This window comes from Tyto alba, unplaced genomic scaffold (assembly GCF_018691265.1).
Source record: "Tyto alba isolate M040663 unplaced genomic scaffold, T.alba_DEE_v4.0 Super-Scaffold_39, whole genome shotgun sequence".
NCBI classification, from domain to species: Eukaryota; Metazoa; Chordata; class Aves; order Strigiformes; family Tytonidae; genus Tyto; species Tyto alba.
In genome coordinates, this window is record NW_024881314.1 from 2,455,463 (window position 1) to 2,478,407 (window position 22,945).

Genomic DNA, 22,945 nt, shown 5'->3' on the forward strand with positions numbered 1-22,945 from the left:
GGGTTTGTTTTGATTCCAGCTACTCTGTGGCCTTATTTTAGTCATTTGACATAAAATAGATTCAGTTTGAGTGTATGGACTCATGGATGATTCATCTCAATTCCATTTTGAGAGCTTGAAGAGCTTGATGTAATTGTGTGGAGAATCTGGGTAAACCTCAGGTCTGGCTGAACCAGAGCAGTCAGTCTGGGTAAATGTAACTTACAGTTACAAAAGCAGATCTAAACTTCACCCATGCATTCCCATTAATACTTGGAATGGCATATTGGATTTCTCCTCTAGCTTTTATAAATCTGTGTTGGTCACATCTACATATATATGCAGTTTGCTTTCAGGTACCTGGATGACATAGACTAAACGTGGATGTTGATGGGATGAAGTGCACTGTGCTGACTCACTGCACAATAGTAAAACAGAGGTGTTGGTAACAAAATCACAAATAGCCAAAAGCTGCATGAGCAAGCAAAGTAAAACCATATTAGCCTTAAAAACATAGAGCCTTCTGCTATTTATATGATTTTGATCGAATGAAGTTTAACCTGGTTTCAGCAGCACTTTTCCAGTTTTCCAAAACTTCTCTTGTCCTCCTGAGAAGCATAGAGAGATCTTCTCAGTCATGGAAGGTTCTCTCTGAACAAGAGCAAAGGGCTTCTGCTTTACAGCGGCAGTCTGCACAACAAATTGAGAAGAAAAGTAGGACATGAGCAGTTGTAGATGGAAACACGAATGAGGACACAACAGAGACCTTGTGACCTGTGTTCTCTGAAGAGTTGTTTGGTTTACCTCAAATCATTATCTATATAGATTGCACTGTGTGGAGAAATAGATTCAAGGTCAGACTTTGATGGAGGTAACATCTATTTTTAAACAGCACAGATGGCATGGGCCCCCTGTCTAGTGCTCTTCTCCCTGCACGTAAGTTCAGGACTTGCTTGGAGTGGCAGTGCATGGACTGAGCTGGTCAGTACTCTGCGTGCTCACCCTAAACTCTGCACCCAGAGGGGACAGTCTGTGACAGTGAGGGATCTTGGGTCTGGGGGGTTTGGTCGCCTGATGTTGGAGACAAATGTTGGTGTATATTCTTTCAGAAATGAATGAAGCTGCATTGTTAAAAATGATGAATTTTCCTCCCTTTTTAAAGTATACTGGTTATAGCTCTGGGACTTCATTTGTCTCTGGTCTGAAACCACTTTCTAAAACGCACCCAAAGTATTTCAAAGTCAAATTAGTATGTGCATTAGTTTTTGTGCCAGCATTTTGCAGTTCTGTCCTATTCTGTCCATTTTTTTTGTGCTTTCTGGAAACAGGGAAAGTTTTTCAATTTTTTATTTTCCCTCTGTTTTCCTCCCTTTCAGCCAACATCAGTTCTACAGCATGTTTAGTTACATCTGTCCCTCAAAGCTACTGCACCAGATATTTTGCATCTGGCACTATTGAGTCTTCAGTGTTGCCCATGACTGATGTTCAGACAATGTAATGCTAATGTTCAAAATATACGTTTGTTTTTCTTTAACCCTTTACAGGCTCATTCGATGCCTGCTCAAGAAAAGGTGTTAAATGTGAGATTTGCTTTCTGGGTCAGTGTAAGAGAACACCCTGTACAGCTTGCTGGTGTATTTAAAGAGCACTTCATGCTCTGTGGAGTGTACATGGTGCTCGACGGTGATTAGCAGTGTATAGTGTTACGGGAGGGATTTCACAGAAGGAAATTCTGCAGCAGGATAAAGGAAAGCTTTTATCCATTTAATGTGGGGAACATAGCTAGCTTTCATTAAAACATTTCTATTTTAAATGACAACATTTCACTCCCTACAGTTACTTTATGGCTCTGTTCAAAGTGCATTAAGGTTGTAAAACATTGGAAGGTTACTTGAATATTTTTTAGGTCCTGTTCTGACTTTTCTGTAGTCAATTATTTCCATTCCCAGCCCACTTACGACTTCTTCAGAGGCTGATGAGAACTAGATATCAGTCTAGTACCAATTTACACTACTGACAATTATTGTTGCAAGTGCAGCAAAGGGATGCTTGAAGAAAACTGGATTAAGAAGGGAAAGGTGGAAATAACACCATGACAGGCAGCACAAAAATAATTGGTAAAGGGTAGATGCACAGAACTTGCAAAGCCTTTGAAGAAAACAGTTGGAAACTTGTAACCTCATTATCTATCTGCACTAGTGGACTGTCCTGTTGCCTTTGTGCTTGCCTCGGGACAATTGATCCTCCAGAAGCTGTTCAACTGCTATCACCGTAGATGTGAAATGTTTTTGCTGGTTTCGTGTGGGTCTGGTATGGAAAGATGCCTGAAAACTTGAGATTGGAACTAATCCTAACCTACTTTGGTTTGTAACAACTGGTCTGGAAATGTGAAATCAGCAGGATTTCTTCTGGAAGGGAAAATGTGTATGAGAAGTTTAGAAACAAACTGTTCAATTTAAGCTCCCCTTGCCTGTGCACCACTTACCCAGCTGGTCGTTTGTCTTCATCTCAAGGTGTGTGCTAATTTGTCAGATGGAGGCCCAGGAAGAATTCTCTTTGGATGGGAAGGATGACAGGGAGGAATACAGAAACCGAGAGCTGTTTGCTGTGGCAGTGCACTCCGTTAACGGCCATCCTCGTCAGCCCTCGGTGCTCTCCTGGGAAAACTGTTCCAAAGATGAGGATTGGGGAAATTTAAACACATAATAAAACCTGTTATTTTTTTTTTTTCTGATGTCTGCGTTCTGTATCAATAAAAGAGATAGCCCAACTGAAGAGTTCCTCAAATTTTACTGGGTTCGGTTCTGTTAAACTCTGCCAGAAAATACTGCATTAAGAATTCTTGTATTAAGCACAGTCAGCTTCAGAAAGCATTTTGTTCTCTGGTAAAACCAAAGCAGGCATTTTAGCTTCACGCTGGCATCTAATATCTGCATAGTTGCACTGAAAATGTCAACTTCAATTTCAAATTAAATAAAGTTAGTAACATCAAATTTCTCTACCTGGTAAATAAGCAATACAAATAAGGTACTACTTAAAATGATTTTCTTCAGTAGGTCAGAAGAGGTCAGCCTGGGACTAAGGGAGCTTGCAGAGTCAGCCTTGGATAAGTTGTCAGGCTGTATAGCTGGGACATGACTATGTCTAGAAAGTGAAATTGCCTCCCACCATCAAGTACTCATCTTGAATATCTTGAAGGCAGGAATGTTTATCTTTAGAAACTGGTGATCACGTTGGTATTTATGAAATTTAATTATAAAATGCTAATATGTTTTGGAGACTCAAACTCTGAGTGTTTCTCTTCTAACCATGTTCTCAATGCTTTTGTTAATATGCCAGCATGATGAATGGGATATGTGGTTTACAATTCACTTGAAAACATTCATTTTCTGCTTGCCATTCCACTTAGCCAAAAGTGCATTGATTTCCATCAGACTGGCTTTCCAACCAAAGTACCATTGGGTAATTTCTTTTTATACTAAAATTACAAGGAAAAGTACTGCAGGAAGACAGACATTTTGTATACATTATTTTCCTCTTTCAATTTAGCCTGCTTTTTTCCCTGCCATAAAATCCCTGAAATGCGTGGACACAGTGAGGATGGAGTCATTGGAATATCATGAGCCAAAGATGTTTTTGGTGCATGCAAAGCATATGGGACTATACCTAAGCTGGTGCATGTAAGCAAGTGTGCCAATACTAGCAGATTCTAGAAATTTTATTGCAGTACTAGATTTTATAAGTTCCTGGGCCTTTACCATGTAAATTGGAGGTCTAAAAATCAAGGAAATAAATAACTAGAGAATTATAGCATAGGACTGATGTGGCTCTTACTTGAAAATTACTTAGCAGATAGCACTGAAATAGGAACACAACTCGCTGCCTCAGGTACAAGGCTCAAACCAAAATAACTTTGCCAAAGCTTAAAAGAAATCAAGTTAATGTGACATTAATCAGGATTTCTGCTTTCAACGTATGTAAAGGACCATCTTGCTTAGCACTGACATCTCAGAGAGAGGGCAATCTACTGAAATATTTTTCTATGTAGAAACACTGCTGCCTATGTGAAGTGCTGGCAGGAGCTAAAGGTTGTTTCCTATCAAACTGAGCTGTCCTCTAAGAATATACCTAGAAAAGATAGTTCTCTGAAAATGTGACAAGCTTTGGTTTCCCTTCCAGTGTAAAGCAGAGCTGTATAAGCAGAAGGAGTTTTGCCTTGGACTCTCAACTGTAAAGAGAATCTCAAAAAGACTGTGGTTATGGGTACCTTCTAAAATATTTGCTTATGGTTCCACAACTAGTTAGCTGCAGAATAAGTAGGTTGGTGACTCCTCATCCTGACATCACTTTAATTGTGAAATCTCTTTCTAGAAATTATGAAAGACTTTACTTCCAAGAGTAATATTGCTTTATCTATGTTGCAGGCAAGTCCTTGAATATGTATGTGGGAAAAAATAATTTATTTCATAATTAAAGGTCTAAATTCTGTTAGAGCAAAGAAGTAAAAGTCCTCTGATGAGTGATTTCTAGTATTATCAACACTGTAGAGCTGGTTACTGTCTTTAAACATCTGGATCTGAACCTAACACCTCATTAGTAATAACTCTGTCTAAACTGCATTACAAGTTTTTCTGAGCAAGGAGAATTTATTTGGCTTTAATGTAAGTAAAAGAATAAGATATTGCTACTCAACAGTTAATGAACCAGTAAAACCCCTCAAAACAAATATATAACTGATTCTTCTCTGCTGTGTAGTTAGCTTTGCCCGGGGTGACACTCTCCAGCTGTGGAGGAGGTTGATCTATAGTCTTTTGATTCTGTTTTTGCTCTTCCCACTCTATCTCAATGTAGAAGGCCAACAGGAGATAATTTAAGGTCTATTACTTATGGTAAAATAGTAAGACGTGTTCAGCTGGTAATAGCCTGCAGCACGGTAGCTCACAAATGGGTTTGGGGATTCTTGTGCCTGGCACTGGCAGGGAGGAGATGCAGCCCTGTTCTGTGGCGTTTGGAAACGGAAAGGGTAGGACTAGACTGGCTGGCAGAAAAGTTATATGGGCAAATGGAGCTTGATCATGATTAAAGATGCCTCTCAGCAACATCTGGTGACTGCAGATTGGCTTGTTTGACCCCAACCCCTCCACCTGTTTGTCTTGTGTTTCTGCAAGAAGTTAATACTCCTGGAGGAGAGCAAGTGGAAGTGGAAGTGTGTTGTTTCTCTGCAGCCATCTGGCCTGTTTGTTTAAAAAGTGATTTAAGTTAATATACCAAACATTCAGTTGTGTTAGCCAGCATAGTATATCCTCTGTTTTGCTGTCTTTTACAAGAATGACCCTCCTAAGCCAAACTTGTGAACTGATCATATCTTTCTATATTCTTTGCAGGAAAAATTTACAATGTACTTCTAATTATTCAGCCTTTAGTAATTATCAATGCATAGTACTGACAGTAACATAAAAGAAACCCTGGAGGAGGAATGGTGAGATGACAGCTCTTTTGGCTTAGCGTAGCCATTCCACAGTGCTGCAAGTTGCTTGTACGTAACTCTGATTTACTGTGAATGTTTGTTATAGAGTTCAATCTGTATGCTAGGGCTCAGATTTCTTAAGTCCCTTCCACTCCTGCATTTAGCTAAGAGGGGGAAAAAGAGGCTAGCACAAATAATTTTAAAAGTTACTGGCCCTCTTCAAGCCAAAACTTACCTATTTCAGCAGGAAGATGAGGAGGTAAGAGTTTGGGTTCCTTGATGAGTTTGTTTTTTAATGTATTTAAGTTATATTAGTATAATATCCTGCAGATCTTTTAACTGACCATTACAAAACGCCACAGCCTTGAACTTACAATAAATCTCAATATATTGTATTTGTTTACTTTTATCAGAGTTAGTCACAGTCTAGTCTGGATCTTCTGTGTTCATGTATGGTGGGAGATTCACCTCTTACTCTCATCAAGTGCAGTTTGGGCATCTGAGGCATCCTCATGTCGCGATTTGACATCGGTCTGTGGTGTCTGGCAGAAACTGCAGGATGACCTTTCTGTCACTCCTTAAGGAGGCTTTGAGCTTTATAGCACCTTTCATCTGAGCTCTCCAATCACACTGTGAAGATGACATAAAGCCTCATGGCACCAGGCAGTGTTGCAGCACACAGCCACTTCTTAAGGTCGTGAAAATATTCTGGGTATTAGTCCCACGCTTGGTGGTTATAACCATCCCTAGTGTGCAAAGGGATGTTACTGCACAGACTCATAAAAGCAGCGTTGTTGAGATAAAGGCTTGACAACATCGTTTCCTGCTCTTTCTAATATTATAATCCCCTGCTGGGAATATTTCCTTAGGACACAAGTGTATAGAGTGAACTATGGAAAAGTCTTGATTTCCATAGTCTGTTTTGTTCTTTGATTCTGAATATTGTTGGATTGTCCTGCCCCTGCACTCGGGCCAGATGTTAGTCTGGGAAAGAGAAGATCTGGGGGATATCTCCTTGGTGTGCAAAGAGCCCGAACATCTAAGGTGTGGTCTTGGACTGGATAGGCGCTATGTGAAAATGCCTTTTTCAGAACTTCTGCTAGAGCTACTATACAAATGTCAGAAGGTTGTGAATCCACAGGCTCCTGACTGTCCAGATTCACTTGAGGGTTAGGCTGGAATATGATGAGAACATTCCTGTCCAAACAGAGATAGCTGTAATAATAACAAAGGCAGTAAAGGCTGAGTTTGGCAAACCGATCCGGTGTATAACATAAATGTTCCTTTTTTTCAATAGTTGTGTGCCAAGGGACCGAACAAAGTGTTCATTAATTTAATATTTTTTGCATATATTTTTGCTTCAATTTAATTTTTCTTTCATATTTTGATAAGAGACAGAGATTCTGTGTTATATTATGAGTACGGATTTGTAGCCAGCAGCTATGTGGAAAAATCAATACATCCCCAGTTCACTCCCAGGTGTTTCTGCTAACTGGGAGGGCAGAACAAGTCTGCTGCCAGGAATGTATTCCTTTGCCTGCTGATTAAAATGGATCAGGGCAAAATGGCTAAGAACTTCTGCAAGTTGAGGAAAAAATTATGTTCGTTGGAGTTATATATTACATGAATTAAGCTTCAGTTAAATAAAGATGAACTCAAATGAGAAAATATCAGGAATTCAAGAGGAAATAATTCTTCAGAGTAAAAATTGCCAATTAAAATACACAGATCTGCTGGCCTTGTTACACATCTTTAACAAATCCATGTAAATAAAGTCAGACACCTTCTTTGTCAGATCAGTGTAAAATAACATACCCTGAAATGATACTCATTGCCCAGCTACTTCTCTGCAACTGAGTCTTCTACTGAAAAATATGTGAAATGTGTTTACTGAAGGAGCAATGTAAAGTGATAGCCAAATGTGTGTAACAAAGCTGAGAAGTGTATAGAAATAACAATGAGAGAGGTTTTTTTTGAAAGCTGCAAACTGAGACTGATCAAAAAATCCCTGGTTATTGTGCAAAAATAAATGATAATGTGTCTGCATTGCAATCACAGATTTCATTCTGGATATGATAAGTTGGGATATTTCTCTATCTCTCTGAGCCAAAGGCAGTGCATAGTTGGATTTAAAATAGCCACCACTCTGGAAGAGTCTAGAACTCTCCTTTGCATGCTGTCACATCTTGGAAAACATGCCAGTTACTTAGTTAATTAGCAGATGACAAATTAAATATTCGCTAAGTGAAATTGAAGACAGTTGTATTAGCAAGCTGTCCAGAATTGTATCAGTATTTGAGATAATTTAAGTTATGATGTATCAGCAGGGCTACGTATACAAAGCTTATGTTTCATAGGGGTGGAAAAAAATATTAATCTTGCATTCTTCCTTCCCAAAAGATTTCATCCAACTGCCAATGTCATCAATAGGATTCCATCAGCTCTGCGTATGATTACCAAAGCTCTGGCTGAACTCACTGGGAGACTGAAGTTCAACTCTGTGCCCTTAACATCTTGTAATTAGAAACTCCTTATCTAAGACTCAGTAACACCTGGACCTGAGAGCTTTTCAGAGCCTGTTAGTTTACATGTTTTTTACTAGAAAGAATATTTTAAAATAAATTTATGCCTATTATATATCTGAATACCCACTCTCCTCCATCCACGGCAGAGCAGTAACTTGGTCATTGCATGCATGCTGGACTTACTGCTCTTGTGAGATGCTTCTGCGTATAAATACCCTCAAAGGGTGTAAGTCAAGACCATATTTTATTAACTACTGTTGGGCTTTAGATGAATCTGAAAATCCAGTCAGGACTCGGCACTTTCTGGCTGAGATCAGATTTTTAAATAACTCCCTTCTAGCAAAAGAAATGTTCAGTGTTCGTTGTTCAAAACTGTATTTAATGTATGGACCAGTTGATGATATTTATTTTGATCATTGTAGCACTGAAGGCACCAAAACAGGGCTGGATTTTTATGGTGTTCGGCATGGGCAGGTCTGTACTGAACAAGCAGGAGGGCTATAAGCTTTGTTCTGTGGTGTGGATGATATTACATTTGCAAAGCCATTCATTTATGCTGTAGCAAATAGGATCAGAACATGGCCCAGCTACTGAAATTGATAGAGCTGTGAAGATTTATGCTGCCTGTCCCTTCACAGATTTGAAGTCTCTCTTTTTATCACCAGAGGTAGTACAGCATCTTTGCAGGTGAATGTAATTCACTGTGCTCTCTGGATTTAAGATCTAAGCTAATGACTTGTTCTGACATTGCTGTCTCTAACTGAGCTTACTTTTGAATACCCTCATGCTTTTTCTGTGGGTCTTGAATAAATCAAATGGTGCCAGAGCAGAAATGGGGGAAAAAAAAAAAAAAAAAAGGTTGTGAAAGGGGGAACAAGCAAAGAGGAATCTATCCTGTAGAACTTTACTGCTGTTGACAGTGCTTAAGGGTAGCTTTAGCAGTGCCTGATAGCTCCTCTGATTTATGGGGTGGGCAGCATCTTAAAAAGCTTGCTCCTTCATTTGAAAACGCTTGTTCTGAGAGTCTACTCAAATGAATAAAGAGGGTGAGATTTGGCCCAGGGTTTTATCAGTCTTTATTGAGTTAGAGCCTATAGTAATGCTGTAAGGCTACATTGGAAAGATAGGAAGCGAGTAAGCAGATTTTCTACATGGATAATTATGAGGTATTTTTAAGAAGTCTTAAATGTTGGTCTCTTTTTTCCTTTTTTTGGAAGGAGCTTGCAAGCTCTAAAACACAAGAGAAATGTCTCTTACCAGAGGTCATATTGCTGGCATCAGTGGTCATCATCTTCTGTCAGATTTACTGCCACAAAATGATTAGTACAGAACCAAAATAACTGAATCTATGGGAAAACTTTAAAACAAGTACGACATTCATGTAGCTGCTGCAGCTTGATTAGGAAAGAGCATCTGTCAGTGCAGAGTCGGGTTAAAGAGGGAGAGCAGTTTAGTTTCACTTTTCCTTTTTCCCAAGGAGGGGAAGAAAAAAGTCTGCAGTCTGTTCAGGAGGTCAAAACAGCATTTGTGTGCTCATGGCAGCTGATAGAAAATGGAGTTGTGTGAATTTGTTACAGTAGGAAAAGGATTGATGCTGCCAACAGATGCCCAGGAGCTTTCCTCAACTGTGCCAGAAGTTGGTGCCCAGCTGAGATCCCAGGGACCGGGGTCGCCTGCAAAGGGTAAATTCCAGAGTAACTTTCCAGGAGCTTGATGGGTAGAGAACGATCCAAATCAGATTGGAGGGTTGCAGGGACTTTTAATACCCTGTCAATCAAGTTGCCCTTTCATTTTATAATCCTCGGAGGCTGTGAAAGATAGTAAAAGAAAAATGTAGGCAGAGACTAAACAGAGAGCGCTGGCCAGTGCCGGTGTGTTCTCACTACATACGTGGCTAGCTGAAATTAATTTCTGCTCTTCCATAGCATTTCTACTTCTCCTTTAGAGACCTACACGCTATCCAGTGCAGTGATCCCGTGCTTGTTCTGGTGTTACTGTGTAAAACAAATCTGCTTATTTTACCACAACAATTGCAACTTTGCAAAGCAATGTTTAGGGGTAAAGAGGGATTGATCAGACAGCATTTTATTGTTAGTTTCATTTTTTTTTTTTTACATTTGGAAAATGTGTTTAAAATGGAGAGTGTAAGACTATAGAAATTATCTAGAGATAGGATAAAATGCTTTGACATTTTCTATTTAGCTTATAAAAAGGATTGAGTGGCAATTTAAATGTAGTCACTTTCCCTTTCAGAGACAATTTTGGTACTTAAAGGCCTTTTGAATCTGCCAGAGAATACATAGTATTTCATTGGAAGTTGAAGCCATACAAATTGAAATTAGAGACTGGGCACATTTTTAATGCAATTTATTGATTATATTCTGGAACAGATTGCCAAGGGCAATGAAGATACCCAAAGGTTGAGAATCTATTACCTCAAGAGTAGAATGTATATTAGCTAAACAGTAGCACAGGCTTTGTCAAACCCAAGTATATTATTCAGTACAATGGATGACTGATTAAAGTCCAGTCTTCTGATACACAGAAGATCAAATTAAATATTCTAACATACTTTTCTGAATATAAATTTTATGGCTATTACCAAGCAAATATTACATGAGCCAACCTCTGCAGACATGCTTTGAGAAGCACTTGTATTCCTTCTCCTAGTCCTGCTTCCTCTAAATTATAGCTTTTTTTTATATGACTGTTTGTACATAATGTGCATGAAGGCAAATACATGAAACAAATGGAGAAGTTTTTTCTCAGTGTTCTTCAGTGGCTGACAAGGAACATGACAATGTGAACTGGTTATGCAGAAGATGAAAGAAAGTTCTTGTAGCATCAGGGTTTATCTAGAGCAAGAAAATCTCTTTGCAGAAGTTGCGTATTCTGCTTGGTACTTAAATGTAGGTGTGACAATGTGTAGTGTTTCTGTGGCCATAGACTATTTAATTCTGTCAGCTTTATCACATCTATTTATTATGATGTTTTGGGAAAAAATTAGCACTTGATTTCTTGAGTAATAATTTATTTAAATCCACTTAATTTTCTTTCTTCATCCCCAAATCATTGAACACCAGTAATCATTAATTATTTTTAATAACTATTGTCCATGCGTCTAATTTTATAACAAATGTAACAATTACAGAGCATTTATCAGGGACCGCTGTAGATTCTCTTCCCTAGTTAACATTATGGGTCAAATTCCTTGCTGTGTCTTTGGGTCAATGTGACACATTTTGAAATATTAAGTGGGATATGAAATAGATAATTGCCTTGATGGCCCTTTTTTGCCAGGCTAAATTCTGTCATATTTCCTGGAAACAGTTGATGCTAACTTATAACTCAAGATCTCAATACATAAGAACTTCAGGGTGAGTCAAACTCTTTCCATTTTTTTTATCCCTGAAACATCAGAGTTCATAAAGTCATAAAATCCTTTTTCTCCTCTTTGCTCTGGCATCAAAATGAAAAGCCCAATGAATTTTCTGTTGAGCTAAGAGCAAGTTTAATGTGCTCTGATGTCATATGCTGAAAGTGCTCTGTTGTGGATGAGATCCTGTCTGCAAAACACTCTACAGAAGGGGCAGTTTCGTGTGTGCAATACAGGGCACAATACTTCACCCATGGAGGGAGGAAGTTGGCAAAGCCTCGGCTTGAAAGCAAGTTGCAAGTGAAACAAGTAACCCCCCTCCCACCCAACACAGCACCCGCTCCTGCCTGACCAGTTGAATAGCATTAATCTCATGAAATAAAACTCGTTCTGTATGGAAGGTGGGCAGGCTAGTGTTTTGTGGGAATACTCTTGGTTTGCCAGGGCTGTCATGGTTGAGCATCTGGCTGGGATGCTCTGCGGTGGAAGCACGGGGAAATGCTTCAGCACCGGCGCAGACGCGGTCACGCTGCTGCAGCCGCTCCTGGATGCTATTTCCATCGTTGTTGCCTTCTTTCCACCTAGAAGGCTTTTGAGAAAACTTCTCAGTTGGTGCCTAGGATGGGAAGGGCTCCTGCTGAATTTTCATCACCTGCCTGATCTGCGCGTATTGCCTTAAGGTAATCCTGAAGCTTGGCACCAGACTGGATATTCTGTGTTTAACTTCCAGGAATTGCCCATGAGGCCAAGCTGCTCTCATTTTAAGGATAGGTTTTCCCTCTAGTAAATCAGGACAGAAAATTACTTCCCTGTAGCTTTTTGTTTGTGATTAAACAAACCAAATGGCAAAAATATTTGCTCTGCAGCATAGCAACAAATAAATGGGCTGTTTAGCAACGTAACTGAAACTGATCCTTGAAATAATAAAGCTTTTCCCATGCAAAGAGATGATGGTCGAGGCTCTTCACTAGGTAGAGTAATGATCCTGTGCTTAAACATTGCATAATGAACTAAGAAATGCAGAGGTGCAGCTCTCCTCTGGCTTGTCTGCGGCTCTGGGCCGTGGCCTTGGCTGTGTCGCTGTTTCTCTGTGCTCGTGTTTCACCAGGACTCATTTAGGCTCTTTTAGACTTCAGAGTGTCTCCTACATCTCTGCACTACGGTCTGGTGGTGCCCGATCTTTGTAGGTTCTAGGTATTGCTGGAGCAGGTGCTGCTGTAGATTATTGTGTTTCTGTTATGATAAAAATTGGACAGAAAAACTCAGTGACTGCTGCTTTCTATAACTCTTCCTACTCTTTCCTCCCGCTCTTGAGGATGTGAGTTAGTCCTGGACTGGCAGCTTTCTGGCTTGCTGTGACCACTGCCAGTGTTTGGCCCTGTTCCAAGGGTGTTAACCAGATCTAATTATTCACAAGCAAGTCCAAGATCAGTCCGCAACACATGATTTAAGGGCAGTTTTCAAAAGCATTTGTCTGCTTGAAAAATCCCAGAGCACCAATATATTTCTAATGCTTACTGTCATTAAATAATAGCCTGTCAGAAGGCAAAGTTGGTGAAAAAGCCTTCCATAGACATTGGTGCTTTATGTGGATTTTAAGAAGGAGGTGCAATCATCAAGCAGATCTTAATTTCCTGTTTTTCATTGTAAACAATTTTGAATTTATCTTATTGGAAAAGCAGGGCTTATTAATGAACAGGAACATGTGAGGCTGGTTCGAGGGCTTTTATTTCTCAGAATTGTATCAAGTACAGGGAAATTACTTTTTATGGCTAGAATTTAATAGAAAGGAAGATGGGAAGTTCCAGAGTATCAAAAAAGCTGGAAGTCCCGGATGCCAGTAAACAGATGTTCTGCATCGGTCAGCTGCTGCCAGGCCAAGGACATAATCCTTTATCAGTAATTTAAATTTCCTATGGATCTCTAGGGTTAATTTGAAGGGATTGCTTTCAGTGACACTTTTCAGGTGGTGTTTTTCTGCTGGGGCTTGTGCTGGGCCAGCGCAGGGCGGCACCTCCGAAGGCAGCTGCAGCCTCCCAGCTCTGCAGAACTGGGATTGCAGACCCTGGTTCTCCAGGACAACCCCAGCTTCCACGTCTCTTTGGGAAAGAAAAGAAGCAGAACATTTCCATTTCTCTCTTCTGCCTCTATTTCTGACATCTTTTATATTCGCAGACTTCTTCCTGCTTCTTATCTTTATTCTAGTTCTACCTGGAAGCTTATAGAAGTGAAATAAAAACAGATTTCTTGCATGTCTAGAGAAGTGAGTTAAAATTCCAGGTAAAGCATCTTGTATAAGCTAAGACTGGGATTTTTTTTGTGCAAGCACATGTTTTCACTAGTTTCTTGGGATAGGCTTGACTTTGCCAGCTCACTTAGGTGCAGTGAGGTGTTTGTAAGGTAGAAGGAAGAGCTGTTGCTCAGGTGAGCAAGTTGGGAAGGTAGGAAAAGCCTCCCTGCCTGACCTACATTTTCAGTCTGCCCATTTAGAGTCTGTACTCAGAACATGTGATGAATGGAACATTTTGTAATGTAATTCAAAGCTTTCCTCCCCCATCAAACCTGATTACTGAGTGCACACTTCATGTCATACTCCCTTTAATTTTTTATAAGAATTGGTACAGCAGAGGCTGTTCAGGACCACTTTTTTCTACAAAATATAAAATGGAAAAAATTCTTTTTAACAAGTGAAAATCCTCACTTTATGGAGAAGGACTTTGTATTTTAAAAAAGCTTGGGTTGTCAGTTAACTGCATCAATTTAAACAAGCTAACAAGCTTGTCATTTGAGGGGGATTATTTACTGATATTCACTGGCCACACTTGTTTCTTTCCATCATTCCAAAGAGATATTTTTTTCTCCTCTTCCTCCTGGAAAAATACAGAAAGGATGCTTGATAAAAACTAAAACTATGCAATCAAATATGTGCATGAGCAGTGAAAGTTTTATAAACAAATCCTCAGGGAGTCACATGATGTGAATAACTGGCATCTATATATCTCTCTCCTGAAGTATATTTTCTGGAATAAGAATAATATAGGGGCAGATGGAGTCCCCCTGAAGCAGCAAAAGACAGTTACAAACTTTTTCCACAATCAGGTTTGAGTTTGGAGAAGATGAGAGTAAAGTTATGCTCAGTTGCAGCCTCTGCACACATCTTTATCAAACGTGCTGCTCGCAGCGCAGCATCAAGCCTCGGCTTAATAACCGTGCCCAAATATGTTGCTGAAAACAGCAGGGGATTAAGTTAAGGTCCTTTATCTCAAAGGTATCTCCAGAGCCTGGCTAAGAGTTGGATGAACTGTTCCGATGACAACTCACTTCAAGCCTCTGGTTCTGTTTTTTTGTATTCCACTTTGGTTTAGATATTTAATGCGTTTTACTGTATTTTTGCTTTTTTTTTTTTTTTTTTTTTTTTCTTCCTTCTGGATATTTAGAAATTCCACTTTGGTTTAGATATCTAATGGGTTTTATTGTCATTTCACCTTTTTCCTGAATGAAAATCTGGAACTTGCCATTCTACAAATAGCTACATAACAATTTTTCTGAAAGCTTATTGCTTTTGTTCTCATCTAGACTCCCTTTCCCATGAAAGGCTGGAGCAGATCATCCTTGGAGTTCCAATTTAACCTGGATTTTCCTATGATTTTGTGTTGGCCAAAAATCTTTGTCAGATTTTACCTGAACAAGTTAATAGCTTTGATCAATGCTGAATCTTTTTTCTTGTAACTTACCCAGTTCTAGGCTGAAATAATTAATTTGGAGATAAAGTAAATTGGTAGCACAGATGTCTTCCTCGTTCCTTTCCATTAGTGGGGTTATTTGCCCTTCCTGGGCAAGCTTCAGCAGGACTGGCATTCATTTGTCATAAGGAGCTAATTTACGGCCTCTGTTTTGTGTTGGAAATCCGGTGAGGTGTAGATTTGTAATGACTGGGATTCCTGTATTTCCTGGGGTTGATTTGGCAGGAAACTCCATCATTTACTGCCACTTTGTTACTCTGGCTTTCTGTGTAAACTTGAATGAACTGGAGCATGAAAGTGCAAACTTTGACTTCAGGATTAATAAACCAACTTTATATTATTAGTGTGTGCTGCATTCTCACCCACTGTGTTTACTTTCTTGGATTGCAAGGCAATTACTAGTATGTGAGGCTCTTCAGTGAAACGCCGTTGTAGCTTTTCCTTTTAACTCTAACTATAATGCAAGAAGCAGATGAAAGTCTCAGTCCCTTCAGCTGCTTGATTGCTCTAAATAATTGTAATTTATAGAACCTCATTTGCCCTTTGTCCATAATTTTAATACTAACTTAAAAGTATTAGAAATCAAAAAGTAGACTTAGTGTTTTATGTGGAAGGAAGAGGAATTCACCCATTTAAGCTTTCCAAGCATTTTGTCTAAGCAAAAAAAAAATAAAAAAAAATTGTCAGCCAGTGGTCCAGGGTACTGCCCTGTTGTCTGTGAAATTCTGCCTGTTCCCGTTCCAGCCTTGTCATAAAAAATGGATTTAGAAATAAAAGATGAAGATAGAAAGCTTTTTCCTACTCCTGTGTTCAGCTTCATCTTGGTGCAGCTCATTCTGCCACCTGCCAAGTCATTGATCTTTAACAGACAGAACAGTCATGCCCTCAGATTTCTGTAAATATTTTGGAAACTGTGTTTGTAAACATTTTGTCTTTTGATCTGGTTCTGACTGTGAAGGTGGAAGGACTGTTGCACCTAAGGCTGACATAATAGATGGTAAGTTCACACTCCTTCCTGCTTCATCTTATAATCGTGTTTTACAGTTATCCATCCCCATAGCAATTACTGGAATGCTGTGTGGCAGGAAATGTCCCAAGACTCCCTATAACTCTGTAGAGTTAAAGAGAATATAATAAATTGCATCTGAAAATGTCCACTTGGGGAATCATAATGATACTATGAATGTCAGTAGGAGGGAAAAAAAAATATCTGTGCTGTGATGTAAGAAGCAGCAGTTGGCAGCAAAACCCTTCTGAGCCGGGGAAATCTAAATAGGAGCCACTTATTAACCTTGTGCTGCTTTCTTGAGTGTTTCCCAGAACATCCCTTGGTGCCTCTGACTTGGCTGTGTTCACTGTCCAGCCTTCTCTCACCCTGTGAAGTGTTACCATGATGCTACCAAAACCCACCCACTGCCTGTTGCCAGGGGTGGGAGCTGTCTGTGCAATGACAGCCTTAATTGAGCATTTAATTGCGGTTAGGAGCAGCTTGTGTGACAATGTATGCAGGCACACGTAGGCATACTCACAAACGTGAGTGCATATATGAAAATAATTCCTTCTCTTCAGCCCTTTATCTACCTAGAATATATTTTCTCTTTCAGTAATTTATATGAAATCTGTCACTTCATCAGCCTGCAGTAACAGGATTCAAAATACACAGATCTTAAGCGGTCAGAGCTCTAACTTTATGGAAATCAGCAGGGTGAAAAAGGCTGATTCAAAATGTAACAAGCTGACCATAAATTTTAAGAGAATCTCTTCAAACAAAAACAATGAGAGCTTTATCCTTTCCCTAGAAGATGAAAATGGAAGCAACATATTCTGAAAGTGTCATGGGAGCTTAAAAATCTGTGTGCCTTTGTGAAAGTCTGCTAGTAGCAATAAGTGGTATTTCTTCTGTTTCTTTTTCTCTTTAATCAGATATAAATCAAATACCTCTCTGGAGGCAATGTGCTGAGCAAGTGCTGTTACAAACTGTCCAGCACATGATGTTATACTTGCAGAGATGATTCCACAATAGATATAGCCCACGAATTTTACCTTCCATCTCTGTTAACACCTTTGTTTGAAAATGGGGCTGCTTAACTTTGTGAGGGTGACACCTGGGATGCGTTTGGATCTTCAGTTCCAGACTGATTGTGTATAATTATGATTACTTAGAGGACTAACACTTTTGTTTTAGCCACATTGATATTAACCCTAATTGCTTGTTGAACACCTATGGAATTCCTACGGAAACTCCAAAGGCATCCATGTTCTCCCAGTAGTGATTCATTTTCTGTGCGATACTGTTCCTGCAAACAACGCAATAGGGAAAGCTTCTGTGTTTTCTTTTAATAGCAGCTTTTAATTTACTGGAAGAAGTTGTGATCAGTCAGACACCATGGGATAATTGCCATCTTCCTCGTCAATGTTGGTGATGTTTCTCTTCATGCATAGATAGCTTAATCACCTCATGCTGTAAGGAATTAACCGCACCAGGAAATTCCTCACTAGTTTATTTTCTTAACCTTTTCCCATTGTAGACAGGAGTTGGATTACAAATGCAGATTGTAAAACTGATGTGTGCTGTGAACACCAGCCTGCAGAGGGGCGGGGGGTCCTCCTGCCCTGCCTGGGCCTGGCACAAGGCAGGCTGCTGTGAAGGGCACGAATGGGGGTGGCCCCGCATCGCAGAGCTGACAGGTGACCACTGACCGGGGGAATGGCAATACAATCCACTCAGGCTGGACAATTAATTTTTAATTATCAAAAAGCTGTTTAACTGGTGTAGGTCCTGTCAAGACTAGAGAGGCACCTCCAGAGGACAAATACTTCTGCTTTGGATGGTTATGGATACATAAGATAAATTATGATTTTAAGTGTATTTTTTAAATATATACCTTTGATAAAGCAACCAGGAAGATAGACATGGGCATTTGCTGGGGAACCGTTTGTGATTCATTTTCAGACTGAAAATCATTTCTTCAGCCTATGCAGTGAAAAATGATGGACACTGCATGCAAAGCAGCTCTCACTTGCCTCTTGGAGGATTTGCAAAGCAGGGAAAGCATGGAATCAGTCATGAATTTTACTTGTAATGAATAGTTCAGGTAGTGAGGACTATGACCACCTTCATTTTATTAGAGCTGTGGCCAGGGCACAGGCACAGCCTGGGAAACACTGCCACTGTCTTACTTCTATAAACATTTTCAGCTAAAAAACTCCATTCACAGAATGCACATACTTGAGGATTCCTTTGTCCACAGGTGGTAGTGAGATGAGAATAAATGTGGATGCTGAAGCATGGAATATATAGAAAAACTTAGTAATGACTACAGCATAACAAATGCATCACTCTGCTCTTGTGTGCTTTTGCAGGGAAGCAGTTTTGTGGTAACTGCTGTGTTGCAATTTTGCATCACTTTCCTTATTATATACCAGCTGTTACAGGAGAGCATGCAGAAAATACTGCAGTTGCTATTATAACAAAAACACCAAGAAAAAAAACCTTTCTAGAAGAAGATGGAGGTTGTTTTACCAAAGCCCTCACAAAAGACTGGAGTTTCTTGCAGGTGGTGACATGGCAAGAGCTAAAATTGAGGAAAAAAAAAAAAAAAAAACCTTTGTCAACTGATGTAAAAAAAAATGGGCTTAGTAGCAGATGTGTAAAGATGGTGTCCAGAATGAATGTACTAGAGATTAGTGATATAATGATTACTGTTTTATCAGCAATACTGAGGTAAAATCTGGAGAATGTTAAAACAAAGGACCCAAAACTGTCTAGTACTGAAAATCATAGTGGCTGTTTTAAGTTCCCTAACCTGCTTTGACAACCCATACCAACCTGGCAGGCCATATTCTTTCATTGCAGTAGGTAAGCTTACTCATACTCTTTTTCAGTGTTGAGTTAGTAAACGTGCAGAAAAAAACAGCAATTTTAAGTTCTGTGCAGCAGCCACTGATCTGGATGAAGTAACTGATTCTGACAATTAGAGTAATTATTTGGCTTGCCCAGTCCCTTCTCTATTTCCAACTCTTATTCAGCCCTTGATGGTATCAAATAATTTCCTGAATGAAACAGCAGTTCTGCCTCTGAAATTTTTGATTGTGTCGAGTGTTTCCTGACCTCTGCTTTGAGCTTGCTTTTTCTTTGTTTGTTTATTGGGATTCATGTTACTTTAAAGCTCTGGGACAAGAAAGGAGAATCCCACTTGTTACGTGAGTGATACAAACTAGCTTATTTGGGATGTTTGAAATTGTCATTTAGTTACTTTCAGCATTTTTCTTTTTTTCCCCTGAGGCTATTACCCATTTGAAGATGCTGATTCTCAACCTTTCATTATCCTTGTGAATGAACACATGATTAAGAACTGACTTCCAGAAAGCAGATAATTTATGCTGGGTTTAAAATTACAAATTTGCTCTTATTTTCTCCCACCATTCTTGATTTTTATTAGGAGATTACAGGTAATCTCTCTTCTCTGCTCAAGATGAAATTGTTGTAGTTATGAACTTTATTTCCTATGATAAGATTATTTTTTTTTTTTTAATCAACCAACCATAAGTCCAGTGCTGAACTGTAGTAACTCAGAATATAAATGTAAGCATGATATCTGAGACACTGCCAGAACCATTTCTTCAGGGTTTTATTATTATTAATTTAATAGCAGACTTGTGGCCAGCTAACTGGCATTGATGATATTTGTTGCTTATGAAGGTTAAAAAGGAATTCACCCTCTGTAGATGTTTTCTTAATACTTCTTTCATAACTGATGCCAGACAAGGTGACTAAATCTAATACACCATAAAAGTTAAAATGGAAAATAAGCATCTGCTGTCTCAGTTTGTTGTTGATCAGTCAGAATGACTCCAAATAGGAAGCAGCAGATAGTGCTCTGCTTGGAAAGACTGTGTGTTCTTTTTTAAATGGTTTCTTAGTTGGGTTGGAATATGATTTTTTTCCTCTGTGACCCAATATGTGTATTACAACTGTTGACGTTACTGCTCTGGTAAAATATTACATACAACCCCTCATCAAATGCTCACTGAGCGTGTTTCAAGATTTTAAAATAATGGAGATAAATAAAGTAAGAAAAGGAATTGGGCTCAGTAACAGTATCATAGCAGCTATCGCTCATCAGTTAAAATGTGGGATAGATTCTTCTATATGGAAGCAAATATTCTACCTGTTAATTTGCAAGTCTTCAGGAATAGGTCTGGGAGGAGTAATGAACTTTGGGAATGTCATTTCCTTTTCAGATCATCCTGCCTTGTACGTGAATAAGGAGTGAAAGCTGAAGTGAAATTTGGAGTAAAGAAAACCATCCTTTTTTGGAAAGCCCACCTTGCTCCTTTATGAGAAACAAGGGGTGGGTGATACACGATGCATCACCAAGTGTGTTACAGCAATCATTGCTTTACAGTAGTGCAGCCCAGTGACTTGCTGCTGAAGCTAACCATCAGAAATTTGAAGAGGTGGGAAGTGCATTTGTTGCTCCAGTAGACTTGTTGCAGTCCCCAAGAGGGGTGTGACTGACTTCAGTGACACAAGTTTTGAATTTGATTTCCTGAATCTCCAGATTTCATTTCTTTATCTGATATGAACATTTCATTTATATAAATATTCACCTGTAGGTTGCATCCACCTCTGAAAAATGTTTGGGAACAGATCAGGGCAGAGACGATGTCTTTTAGCCTGTGGCTTCCTGTATAACTGCTCATTGCAAGAGCAGACTGCCTTTTTAAAGGATTGATATTTATGGCCAGAAATAACTGTGTTTTTATCATAAGGCCCTTGTGAGCTATATCTTTATGTGGGAAAAGATGTCATGACTTCCCAGGTTCCTACAGATTATTTGTGTGCTTATGAGTGCTTTTGCCAGTGGGGTACAAAGGCTTGAATGCTTCCAATTAGATGCATATCTGCCCTTGCTGAATTAAGCTCGTTGCTTACAAAGCCATGACTGCTGGTAGAGTCTGGCAGCAGTTTTGAATTTGAGTTCTTTCCCTTCTATCGGGTGTGTAGAGTCTGATTTTTCTCCATTTCACAGCTAATTCACATCACAGCCTCATTCCTGCCTTGAATTTGAGTGTGAAAAGAAGCCTTTCACACCTCTAGAGTTTGGATGTTGAGTCTGACTTTCTTTCAAGCAGCACACTCTGGCCACTTACCTCATCCAAAATGTATGAGCAGAGCAGAACTAGAGGGCACAGAAGGCATGAACTTCTAAGGGGATTGCAGCAGGGACAGTACAGCTACCTAGTTTTCATCTTTCCTAGAAATAAAAACAAATTAATATGCCCCTTTCTTCCCCCTGATCTACAGAAGCAAGGCAATTTGAAAAGTAATTTTTTGTGATTTAATCTTTATGTAACTTGGTTTAATGATGCTGATCGCCACCAATCCTGCACTGGAGAGTTCCCAAGGATGGCTCCGTAAGAGGAGGCTCAACTGCTAAGCTGCCAGAGTGCAGGAGGTGGCTCAAATAATTAAACTCAAAAGCCTATAATGAGTTGCACTGTAATTTCATTTGGGTTTAGAGTTTAGGTGCAGCTAGGAAGGCTCAGAAAGAAGTCAAATAGCACAGGATAAGGATAAGCCCAGCTCCACAGTCACACTCAGCAATTTTGGGCATGTGGTTTCCCGTCCTGTAATGTGTGGTAAACATCTGGGCTATTTGCTAAGCTGGGATGAAATTGGGCAGGGGTGGCTGAGTGGGGTGATGTCGAGACAACAGCGTCTGACCCAGATGCCAAATGGTTAGATAACGGGCAACAGTGTGGGGCTTTGGCTTATCACAGGAGTGGCAGTTGGCACGCAGGCGCTTGCCCGGCTCTTTCTGAGACCGAACAGCAGGTCACAGCTGGAACTCGCTTGTTGAGCTCTCTTTCAAAAAGGTATCCATGTGAAAAACACACAGGGGAGATAGAACAAAATGCAAAGCCTTTATCAGTGTGTTCACTTTTTCCTCATTCTTCCCTTCCCAAATTTTATTCTGACTCCAGCACATGAAGCTTTATCACAGCTCATAAGTTTTCCCTGGTCTGTAATTCTTTCACTCTCAGTTGCTTATCGGCTGTCACCTTTTTCCTCCATCCTCTCAACCTCATTTTTGTCTCCTTTTTTGTTGTCTTTTCTGTGTCTTCTGAGCAATCTTACCATCCTTGGTTTGTTTTCATTGCAGCCTACAAAAAATTGCTTTCTCACTTGTGTTTGGGCAGATTAGTTTTTGCTGACATATGTGATTCTATTCCAAAGAGCTCATCATTTTGGGCAAGAGTTCTTGTATTCAGCTGCTTCTACTGTGTCTCTTATAGCTGCTTTTATTTTATTAGTTTGATTTTTAATAAAAAAGAAAGATAAATAGGAATCCAGCCATGTATCTTCTAAAGCAATTTTCTTGCTGATATTTCAGTTAAGTACTGAAGAGTATTCCAACTTTGGCATATTTTTCTACATTAATCTTAAAATGGCAAACAGTTCTGGCCCTGTACAGTATCTTAGCGGGCAGCTGGAGGCCAGGATAAGTATGCAGTGCCTGAGTCATGGTATCATGCTTTGTGATAGGTGGAATTATGATTATTTTTATTAGGAGTGTGATTGATTGTTTACCTCCACTTTGGGATCCTAAATGCAGTGCAGCTGTCTTGTTCTTGCTGACCAAACAAAAGGGCAGTAACTGTCCCAAAGAGCTTAGGAGCTAAGAATAATGCCAAGGTGACAGATGGCTAGGGGCAGATGTGAGAATGCATGGACGCAAGACGCAAGATCTGCTGCTCTTCTTACAGCAATGCACATTTTCTCTCTAAAACCAAAAGACGAAGTGTGTTACCAAGCCAGAAACTGCAGCAAATTCAGATGTGTTTAGCA